Source organism: Pteropus medius, unplaced genomic scaffold (assembly GCF_902729225.1).
Source record: "Pteropus medius unplaced genomic scaffold, Ma_sr-lr_union100, whole genome shotgun sequence".
NCBI lineage: Eukaryota > Metazoa > Chordata > Mammalia > Chiroptera > Pteropodidae > Pteropus > Pteropus medius.
Window position 1 is genome coordinate 7,687,349 of NW_024347788.1, and position 9,284 is coordinate 7,696,632.

The window sequence follows — 9,284 nt, forward strand, 5'->3', positions numbered from 1 at the left end:
AGCAATAGAAAATGAATACAAGCCTCTCTACATCCCCTCTCTTCATAAAAGTGACAAATTTTTAATGGCGAAAAAATTAAAGACGATCGGGTCTCCTAAAAGGGGACACTGGCGACTTTCTACACCATACAGACAGGGGCACGTGTATGTGTCAGTGAGGAAACGGCTCTTTGTGTCCTTCTTGCCTGTCCTGAAGACAACAGGGGAAAAGGCCAGCATGGCTGGGTGAGGCCTGGGGCGCCGGCCCCTTTGCCACCGGGCGACTGATAAGCGACACCAAGAGCCAACCTCCCCTCTCCACAGTGGGAATTGCCGGAGCGAAGCCGCTCCAGACCTTTCGTGCATAAAGGGACAAACACCTTCCTCCTCTCCGTACCTCCCATTGGCTTCTGGAAACCTGCTCAGCCCATGACCTGGAGAATCTGCCTTGCTTTGTCAGAGGGCTTAACCTAGATAAGGCCTACAAGTTTAAGGTGAAGTGGAGTCTATTAAGCATGTGGAGATTTTATTCTAATAATTTTTGGAGTCCATGGCTTAGAAGTAAATGTCTAGACTCGCTCTGAAGGAGCCTCCATTTCAGAGCCTTTTCAAAGCCTTTCTTTAAAGATCTGCGTTTCTCCCCGGCATAAATCTTTTTTAAAAGGGCTTAATAACAGGGCTTGACTTCGTCATTGTAAAATATCTCCGTTCCTCACCATATTCTCAGATTGTAAGGCGGCAGGGGAGTGATGAGCTAAGTGAGCACAATTTTCCCCGGCAGCTCCTTGCGCTGCTAGGAGGAGGGAGAAAGAAGCTATTTTCTGCAGCAGGACAAAGAAGAGGCTCATTCTTAGGGCAGAAAAGAGCCCTCTCTCGCCCTGGCACGGCACGAAGCAGTTCCACACCCATTTCTTCAGCATGGCGGTGAGGGCGGCCCAGAGCTGTCCCTCATGAGCTGCCAAGTCGTGGCTTTGAGTTTGAGCTTTGGAGGCACGTGTACCTAGGTTCAAATCCTGATTCTGGCTCTTCTCATCTGTATGTTCTAGAATTAGTCTCTTGACGGCTCCAAGTGTCAGTTTCCTTACACGGAGTGGCATCGCCAGTACCTACCTCCCTGTGAACATGGAAGGAGTTCGCGAATGACATGCGCTTAGTGCGGAAATGAGTCGTTATTCCGTAAACGCTCCTGCAGGATTTTCTAGGCATCGTTTACACACATTTCAAGTACGCTGGATGATTAATATTCTCTGTACGCAAAAACTCCCAAATTTCTCCCTCTTGCCCCGCCTCGATGTCTAAACTTTCTTTCTGTTAGGAGGCGGTCACAGTGCAAAGGAGGTCACTTCTAGTGGATGGTCTCTGGTAACTTGAGTCCCCCTGGAACTGAGTATTTGGTAGAAGGGGTGATGGGACTTAGCTGGTTGCTGGACTCTTCGACTCTGCGTGCTATTGCCGTGGAAATCCCCTTTATGCCTGTGAAAAGTCCACATACGAAAAGTCGTTTCCGTCGCATTCTTTCCCACTCCTCCGCGTCTCCTCTGACCCCCTTGTGGGATAAGAACTTCATTATCTCTTTCTCTCAAGTTCGTTCAGGAGGCTTCTGTCCTCGCCAGGCTTGGTGCCCCGACCATCCGTGGGCTTTTGAAAGCGAAGGATAAGTTCAGAGTAGAGTCATCGGTTCTCCCCGGCCTCGGGCCTACCTGGGCTCTGGCGGTCAGCGCTCCACCGGGCTCACTGCTTTTGTTTTGTTTTCCACGCAGGCAGCTTCCTGTCCTGGAGGCTCACGCACCTTTACCGCCGCCTGCCGACAGGTGCCGTGCGCCCGTTAGTTCGCCCTTAGGCCAGCCTTGCACCATTTAGTGGGGCTTCTCATGGTATCTTCTGTAGTAGAAAGAAGCCTGTGTGTAGAGCATCATTTCGGGGGGTCCAGCATATCCCTAACTGAACCCATCAGTCCCCCTCACGTCCTAACTTTGTGTTCCGTGGGTAAATGACTGCACCAGCGTGTCGAAGCCTGCGCGGTATCCTGATCCCCTTCTTTGCCTGCCCCCGCCCCCACCCCCGCTAAACGCTCAGTCTCCCAACTCTGTTGCAGCTGCCTCCACACTTCTTTGTCTCTCTCCTTCCCATGGCTGTCCTAGTCCAGAGCCACCTCATCATCACCTGATCACTGGGACGCTTCTGGATTGGCCTTTCTGCCCCCAGCCTTCCCCCACACGTTGCAGACAAGGTCATCTTTTGAGAGCACGCTCTGCTCGTTGATGCCCCTTCTTGTCCTCGGGATAAACTCCATGCTCTTCAGTGGGACTTACATCGGTGTTTCTGGGCTGCATATACTAATATTTTACATGTTTGTAGGCATTTATCCTGTTGTATTAAAACGTCATCATTTGCACTCTGCAGCTGTAAGCAAAGATGTACTCTAAAAAAAAATTCAGTTTATAAATTAAGTATAGGAAAGATAGTTATGTTTCAAAGGATAGCTTCATAAAAATCTTTGTAATGCTCTCCACACCTAAACTGTTTTAGGTCTAAACAAACTGCTTTAGATTCCATCGTTAGGCGGAGCTTTCTGGAAAACAAGAAGGAACTAAGAATAGAATCAATCAAAGCTGATTTACCGCACCAGGTTTTATATATAAGTTAATTAGATGAAGCAGTTCCTACAACCCTCCCTTGTCCATATGGATGGGAGGATTCTTTGAAAACTGTGAGCACTATACTGGTCTACTGAATGCAGACTAGGCAAATGCAGAAAACGGCACCTGTGTCATCTATTTCTTAGATGATTACAGACTCACCTGATTCATTCTGTAGGATGGAGGTGTGTCTATTTCATTCTAAGATTTCCTGGACTTACCCTCCAGGAAGCTCCTATCTTTGGGATAGTTCTAGATCAGTGGTTCTCAACCAAGGGGAATTTTACCTCCAAAGGAACATTTAGCCATGTCTGGAGACGTTATTATTTTTCACGATTTGAAGGGGTCGGCGGTACTGGCATTCGTGGGCCAGAGATGCTGCTAAACACCCTGTAATGCACAGGACATCTCCTCACTACAGAGAATCATCTGGCAAAATGTCATTAGTACCAGGGCTGAGAAACCCTGAAATCGATGCTGTTGGCCTGACAGGGATATAGCTTGGGCAAGGATTCTCCCAATGCCCATCTCGAGTATCTATCCAGAATATCTCTAGATAGAACTCAGCTCATGGAGCCTCTGGTGGGTTCTGAGGGCTATAGAAACAAGCCTTCTTCAGCCTCTCCTCTGAAATCTCCCACTCTTGTTCACTGAGGTCCCAAACTATTTCATCAGATCCCTTTCCACAATTTGAAAAGCAGCTTAATTGTAACTACACCTGGGAAAGAAAACAGATTGACTTCGGTTTTCAAAAAATAAGTGAGGTGTAGTTATAATTTTTTTTGACAAGAAATATTGATGAAGTAGAGAGAACATAGAGCTCCTGGCTAGGGTTTCCAGATTTATCAAATCAAAATATAGGATAATTTGAAGTGTAAGTACGTCCCAAATGTTATATGGGATATACTAGTGCTGAAGTTATTTGCTGTTTATCTGAACATCTCATTTAACTGGGTGTCCTGTATTTTATCTGTCAACTCTTTGGTTGATTGAAGCGGGGATAGTTCTTGGAGAAAAAAGTGGTAGAACAGTTTGGGGATCTCTAAGATGTATTATATCCATGAGAAACTTATTTTTTCTCTCCGTTCCTGAGTCTTGTCACATGCAAAATGAAGATAATCATAATGGTGCCAACCTAATAGGGAGGTTATGAGGATTGAATGACTTAACATGTATAAAGTGTAGCACCCAGCACGTAAAATCTCAGTCCACGTTAACTATTATTGTCATTGTTATGAGGACTGTTAGTGTTATTCCAAGGTAGCGTGGCACATCGTGGTCTGGCTTTTAATCCAGTTGGCTTCTCTGAAATTTGCTTTATTTCCACAATTCGAAAGGATAAAAAGGGAAGAAACTGGCCACTCACTTTCCCAAGGAGTTATGTGTGCGGCCATTATTTGATAGTAGTATAGGTACCAACAGCTTCTAGACTAGGACATTCATCCTCATTCAAAAAAACACACTGGCAGGGAAAAACATCTGCTTTCCAGAATAGCCCCATGTTTGATTTCTGCCGGTTGCCGATGTGACACAGCGCTCGCATTCCAACATGTCACGTCTCAAAGGTGAATTACAGTTGCCATGGAGAGAGAATCTATGTCAGCACAAGATAATTGGTTGTGCTGACTCTACCGTGGGGAAGAATGATTAGAGCTCTGGGAAGAGCAATTTTTCTGTGTTTATCTTTTTGTACGCATCTATGAAATACACACACAGATATAGCAAAGAGGTTCTTCTCTATAGGTTTAAAAAAAATCCGTTTTACACAGATGTCTTGAATATTCTATTATTCTTTTCAAAACGTTCGATAACTTCTTCTTGCCTATCGTTCTATGTTAAGATTATATGACCTCATCCAGCATTCGACAGGAGAGCCAGGGAAAGATGAACCCAAAAGAAAACTGAGGAGGAGCGGGGGGGAGGGAAAGGAGTTTTTTTTTTTAAACTAACTTATATTGACATCTAAAAACAAAATTCACACACATTGAAAAGAAGTTTAATATTTATGTTGCTATTTCCTTTTTTCTTTTTTACTCACTGCAACATGAGGAACAAATCACAAACTCATACTTGGAAGAAAAAGTGACCATAGTGGAGATTTTACAAAATCCTTTTTTAAAATCTGCATGGTGCTCTTCAAATATCTAGAGCCAGTCTTTGCGTAAAATGTCACAGCTTTGTTTCTGAAGCAGCCTAAAGACATGGACAAGATATACCTCCACTTGCTATTTTTAAATATACCTGTTACCGTATCCAACCTAATGGTAGTATATAAAAATTATTTCCTCCATAGGAAGTCTCTGACAATCTGTTATTCATTTCCTTGACAATAAAAGAATCTGGGGAAGGAGGAGGAGGAGGAGGAGTAGGAGGTAGCATTGTCATTGATTTGATACCTACAATAGTTCATTCACAGAAATGAACTATTGATAAATATTTATTTCAAAGTCATGCTGAGTGAAAGAGGCCAGACCAATATATATATATATATATATATATATATATATATATATATATATATATATACACACACACACACACACACACAGCATGATTCCTTTTATGTAAAGTTCTAGAAAATGCAAACTGATATGTAGTGACACAAAACAGATCAGTAATTGGGGAGAGGGAGGGAGGAATACATTACAGAAGGTCACAAGGAAACTTTGTGGGGTGATGGAAGTGTTCACGATCTTAAACGTACTCATTGTTTGACGGGTACCTGCCGGTTCGAAAGTCATTGGTCGTACCCGTCAGATACGTGCAGTTTATTGTGTGCCAATTTTATCTCAACACATAGGCAAAAAATTAATTTCTGCTCATTAAAATATACGATAAAGGCAGCAGAAACAAAAACAAACTAAGAAACATCTGCACACCCAAGGAAACAATCATCAAAATGAAAAGGCCATCTACAGAATAGAAGAAACTATTTGCAATATCTGATAAGGGGTTAATATTAAAAATATATAAAGAACTCACACAACTCAAGGCAAAACGAAAACAATTCGATTAAAAGATGGGCAGAGGAACTAAACAGACATTTCTCCAAAGAAGACGTACAAATGGCCAATAAGTACATGAAAAGGCGCTCGACATCACTAATCATTGGGAAATACAAATCGAAACCACAGTGAGATGTCACCTCATACCTATTAGAATGGCTGTCATCAAAAAGACAAGATATAAGTGTTGGTGAGGATGGTGGAGAAAAGTGAACCCTTGTACACTGTTGGTGGGAGTGTAAATTGGTGCAGCCACTATGGAAAAAGTAGGGTTGTTCCTCAAAAAATTAAAAATAAAACTACCACATGATCCAGCAATCCCACTTCTGGGTATATAACCAAAGAAAATGAAAACGGTACATCAAAGAGATACTGGTACTCCCGTGTTCATTACAGTATTAGTCACAGAGCCAAGATATGGAAACAACCTAAGTACCTGTCAATAGATGAGTGGATAAAGAAATTGTGACACACATACACACACACAGGAATATTATTCAGCCACGAGAAAGAAGGAAATGCTGCCGTTTGTGACAACACAGATGGACCTCGAGGGCATGATGCTGAGTGAAATAAGCCCGACAAAGACATATACTGTATAATTCACTAATATGTGGAATCCCGAAAAAGTAAAACTCAGGAACAGAGAGTAGAAAAGTGTTGCCAGGAGTTGGGGGTGGGGAAAATAGGGAGAAGTCAGTAAAAAGCACAAACTTTCAGCTATAGGATGAATAAGGTCTGAGGAGCTAATGTAAAAACATGGCAAATTTCATTGAAAATACTGTATTGTGTAGTTGGAGTTTGCTAAGAGAGTAGAACTTAACCGTTCTCACCAAAAAAAAAAAAAAGAAAAAAAAAAGATAACTCTATGAGATGAGGGAAGTGTTAACTAACTAGCTGTGAGGAACCCTGTCCTGGTACGTGAAATCATCACGACGTACTTTAAATATCTTATAATTTTATGTGTCAGTTGTGTTTAAATAAAGCCAAAAACTATCAAAAACAATGACTTGATAAACTACAGGTTGAAAGAAAATATTTTCTAAAAATTTTTTTTTTTTTTATATCTAGAAAAGGACTTGTGCCTGGAATATATAAAGAACTCTTAAAACTCAAAAATAAAACTGTTAACCATATAATAAAAATGTTTTACGAAAGGCCGGTAAACCCTCGTAAAGTTGCTGAACATCACTAGCTATTATTAGGGAAATTTAACAAATAAGGGAAATACTGCTTCATGAAGAAATGTCCCTTCCTGTCAAGAACAATAGCTAAAGTTAGAAAGCCTGGCAACACCAGGTACAAGCAAGGAGGCGGAACTGTAATCCTCACACGGTGCCGCAGCGCAGGGGAACCTGCACAGGTACTTGGGAACTATTTCGCCGTTTCTTATATTAACTTTCTTGTAAAGTGAAACATATGCCTATCCTGTGATTTCTCAATATTTACCCACGACAAAGGAAGACATTTATCCATTAAAAGACTTTTATAAGGCTATTTTAATATTCTTTGTTTATAATAACTCAAACTTGAAACAACCCAAATGCCCCACAACGGGTTGAACGGATGAGCAGATTGTGGTGTATTTATATGCATTAGGACACCACTCTGCAATCAAAAGGAATCCATCAGTCAACATGCATCGACAGGAACTAATATCTAAACTATTACGTTGAGTGAAAAAAGCAAGATGCAAAAAGACACTATTATTACATTTAAGGCAGAAATAAGAAGAGCGGTTTCCTGGAGGGGGGTTGAGGATAAAGGTGGAGGGCAGCCCTGTGGGAAAAGGGACACGAGGAAACTTCCTGGGGATAGAAATTACTGTGGACTGAAAGGTGTCCCCACATCCAATTCATATGTTGGACCCTTAACCCTCGATCGGACTGTATTTGAAGATTAGAATCAGAAGAGTAGGGGGCTGATCAAACGAGACTGGTGGCCACAGGGGAAGCCGTGTCCTGTGTTTAAGGATCACCGAGGCAGGATTTGGTCATCAATGGAATGAGCTGGCCTGGCTGCCCCAACCTCGACTTGGTGGGACCCAAGGTGAGGGATGGGAGGCGTGATGCAGCACTCTCTGGTCCCCACGGTAGAGCCTTCACCTTGGAGATAGCCTCAACCCCGTCACCTGTCACATGTCACACCCACCAAGTTGTAATGAGTGTCTATGTATATGGGGGCAGAGGCAAGAAATTAGTGGCCCCCTTTAGCTGTGGTGAAAAACCTGAATTGTAAGTCTTTTTTTTTTTTAATTGTAAAAATCATACATCATAAAGTTGACCATTTAACCTTTTTTAAACGCACAGTTCAGCAGCACTAAGGATATTCCCATTGTTGTGACGAAGATCTCGAGAACTTTCCCATTCTACAGGCCAGAAGGACAGGGACTCTGTGCCCAATAAACAACAATTTCCCTTTGCCTTACCCCAGGCCCTGGCAATCAAGATTTCCACTTTCTACAACTATGAATTTGACTACGTTAGATGCCTCATGTAAGTGGAATCATCCAGTATTTGTCATTTTTTTCTTTCTTTTTTTTTTTAGGCGAGGTAACCCTTGGTTGACCTCACAGATTGCAAGGACCTTGTAGTTTACAATCCCTTATTTTTTTATTTTTTACACCTGCAGCACCTGGTCTTCCTAGGTGGTCTCACTTCCAAGTACTAACCAGGCCCGACTCTGCTTAGCTTCTGAGATCAGACGGGATCGGGCTTATTCAGGGTGGCATGGCCATAGACTGTATTCGTCTTTTAGTAACTGGCTTATTTCACTTAGCGCAATTTCCTCAAGGTTTATCCTTATTGTAGCATGTCATAGGATTTCCTTCCTTTTTAAGGCTGTATAGTATTTCATTGCATGCGTATACCACATTTTGTGTATCCATTCATTCATAGATGGACGTTTGGATTGCTTCCACCTCTTGGTTATGATGAATAATGCTGTCATTAGCACAGGTGTACAAATATCTCCTCAAGATGCTCCTTTCAATTCTTTTGACCATTTACCCTGAAGTGGAATTGCTGGACCATATGATAGTTCTATTTTTAATTTTTTGAGAAAACACCGTGCTGTTTTCCAAAGTGGCTGCACTATTTTACAACTCCATCAACAGTGCACCAAGATTCTAATTTCTCCCCATTCTCAACAACACTTGTGATTTCTATTTTGATAGTAGCCATCCTAATGGGTGTGAGGTGATTTCTTATTGTGATTTTGATTTGCATTTCTCTGATAATTAGTGATGCTAGGCATCTTTTCATATGCTTGTTGGGCATTTGTATATCTTCTTTGGAGAAATGTCTGTTCCACTCCTTTGCCCAATTTTAAATTCGATTATTTGTATTTTGTTGTTGAGTTGTAGGTATTCTTTATATATTCTAGATATTAACCCCTTATCGGATATATGATTTGCAAATATTTTCTCCCATTCCATAGGTTGTCTTTTCATTCTGTTGATTACGTCCTCTGATAAAAGATTTTAAGTTTGATGTAATTCATTTGTCTATATTTTTGCTTTTGTTTCCTATGCTTTTGAGGTTACATCTAAAAAAATCTTTGCCAAATCTAATGAAATGAAACTTTCCCCTTATGTTTTCTTAAAAGAGTTTTATAGTTTTGAGTCTTATGTTTAGAGCTGATTTTTGCACACAGTTTAAGG

At 41.6% G+C, this 9,284-nt stretch overlaps 1 pseudogene; it reads right to left on the reverse strand.

Moving 5' to 3' along the window:
* Positions 1-8,245: 8,245 nt before the first annotated feature.
* Positions 8,246-8,364, reverse strand: LOC120614501 (uncharacterized; annotated as a pseudogene).
* Between the last annotated feature and the right edge of the window lie 920 nt (positions 8,365-9,284).